The sequence below is a fragment of the Cervus canadensis genome, chromosome 22, assembly GCF_019320065.1.
Source record: "Cervus canadensis isolate Bull #8, Minnesota chromosome 22, ASM1932006v1, whole genome shotgun sequence".
Classification (NCBI taxonomy): domain Eukaryota; kingdom Metazoa; phylum Chordata; class Mammalia; order Artiodactyla; family Cervidae; genus Cervus; species Cervus canadensis.
Genome location: NC_057407.1, coordinates 20,407,605 through 20,410,449, shown reverse-complemented (window position 1 = coordinate 20,410,449; position 2,845 = coordinate 20,407,605).

Sequence of the window (2,845 nt, the reverse complement as noted above, 5' to 3'; positions counted from 1 at the left end):
TTTTCATTAAAGCATTCTGAGCTTCACTTTTAAGTTTCTTCACAGAAATCACAGGATATGGCAATAAATTACTTGTGAGGGGTCAAGAATGGTGATGAGCTGCAAACTGACTTTATAACTTCATACTAGAGAGGCATGTTGGACTACTCACTAGTTCATCTCATCACATCAGAAAAGCCATTAAATATCAAAGATCTAGTGTCCCTCCCTGGGGTGTGAATGCATTAAGAAGTGGAATGTGCACATTAGGATAGATACAAGGAGGTGACCCTGACCTGTGTTCTCTGAGTCTTCTCTCTGTGACTCACTCTGATGGAGACTTTGCCTGAGGTATTGGGTGGCCATGATGGGTTTAATGACCTTGGCCTCATAGGAAGCTGTTCTAGCTTCTTACAGAAAAACACAACCAGAAGAAAGGCATCAGGTGATGAGGAGGCCAGTCATTCACACAAAATGAAATGCTTTCGTTTAGAGAGAGAAACAGCAGAAGTCAAGTTCATTTGGAATGTTTCAGCATATGTTCTGAATTTGAAAACATTGTGCAGAAGGAAGGCAAGGAAACAAGATTTTGCTGAAGAGCTTAGGAAATGTGTGGGAAAGTGTTTGTAGCAGGAGAATTCAATTATAAGAGCTTCCTGTCCTTCCCTTATGCCTATACCACTTTTCCCCCTAGACCAGAAAGAGTAGTTCAGAAAGATCCAGATGGATAGAAGAACAATTTCATCAAATAGTCTTTATTGGGGAGGGGGTCAATATATTGCTTCTCACGTGAATTACTCAAGATTTTTGTAGTTGCAAGTGACACAGACCCATTTAAAAAATAACTTAAGCAAAATTAAACAGGAATTTGGTGGCTGGTGTAGTTGAAAACGCCAGGTGGTAGAGCTACCTCAGTCATGGCTGGATTCAATGATTCGTACAATGATATCAGGAATATGTCTTTCTCAGTCTCCTGGTTCTGCTTTTCTCTGAGTTGATTTGATTCTGAAATTGGCTCTCCCTTCCTGATGGCAAAAATGGCCTGGGTCTAACTAGCTTAATGAACTCAGCTGAAAGCACCATCTTCCCAAAGGCTCTAGCCCAAGAGGGTCACTGGTCTGTCTTGTGCAATACTGTCTATCTTGAATCAGTCACTTTGGCCAGGGAAGTTGAATGCCCTGACTAGCCAGGCCTAGGTTCTATTCCCATTCTTGGAAATAATAAGGTGGTGTTACCTTCACTGAACAAACACAGACTATGATGGGCAAACGGTGGTCTCCCAGAAGCATATGTGGATGTCACTGTCAGAGAAGGGGAAAAATAAAGATGGTGGCCAGTCAAAAACCTCAGAGGGGACTTTCTTGGTGGTCCAGTGGCTAAGATTCTGTGCTCCCAAAGCAGGGGGCTGGGGTTTGATCCCTGAACAGAAAACTAGATCCCGCATGCCAGAACTATGGGGTTTTCAAGCCACAACTAAAGATCCCACATGCCACAATGAAGATTGAAGATCTCCAGTGCTGCAACTAAGGCCTGGCACTACCAAATAAATAATTACATCCCACCCCGCCCCTTGCTCAAACCTCAGAGGTCCACAACCCACCAGAAGCTCATTCTTCTGAAGAGCAAGATAACTGCGGTCTCCGGAACTAGTTTGTTAACAACAGTACATAACACAAAAGTAAAGAAGATCGCCTTAGCTGGGGGAAACGAGGGTCACAGTCCTTATTCTTTTCTGCTACAATTTGTTCTGCAACGACTAACTCTTTAGCCAAAAATCTGTGACCATGTGCTCATTACCATAGAAACTTCCTTTGAGGGAACAATTAGCATCTATTGTTATCATTGGAATGTCATCATTTCATGAGGAGTTGCTAATAACATGACTCTTTTGGTTTTCCATGCTTTCCTATAGATCTTCACATTGCAGTCAGTTCCTAGAGGTCATGGCCTACATCAACACACCACCAGCTAGCTAATTAGTGGGTTGTCAGATGTCCACTTGGTTTCTGTACTTTTAGCATAATAGCAGCTCCTGATGTGCACAAACAGAGAAAAGCTAGTAAGAGTAATTGTGAGTTTGTCAGCCTAAGAACAGCATGTTGGAGTTCTTATTTAAGAGTGAACACGGCAAAAGAAAAAAAAAAAGGATCCTTACTATATACAAAGACAACAACAACAAAAAAAGATTAAAATATTGTGAAGTTGGGTATCCTTTTATTTTTGAAAAGATTTGACAAGTTTACTCATGTGGGAATGATGGCTAGAGATAGCCAGAACTGATTACACACCCTTTTCCAAAATGACCAAGTAGAGAAGTACTAAAAATGAAAGGCCATATTTCTCAAAGGCTGGCCTTTGGATCTCTTTCCAGAGTTATCATGGAATATGCAGACCCCTGGGCTTCCCGGTGGCTCAAATGGTAAAGAGTCTGCATCCAATGCAGGAGACCTGGGTTCGATCCCTGGGTTGGAAAAATCCTCTGGAGAAAGAAACAGCAATCTACTCCAGTATTCTTGCCTGGAAAAGCCCATGGACAGAGGGGCCTGGAGGGCTGCAGTCCATGGGGTTGCAAAGAGTTGGACAAGACTGAATGACTAACACACACATGTCAATGCATCTAACATTGCTCAAAATAGAACAGGGCAAGAGTCACCATCAAGCCTCTTTCAGACATTCATGGACTAGAAAATTACTGAAGACTGCAAGTCTATTCTCCAAAAAACGACTTGCTATAGGGACACAGCAAGCTGAGTACTACTGTGGACCAAAATAGAGATGAACCTACCCCCCTTTCCTGCATTTTGCCCTTTGAAGCTCAATACAAGACTCAAACCCCCCTTTTAGTGCAAATGCCACTCTATGAGTC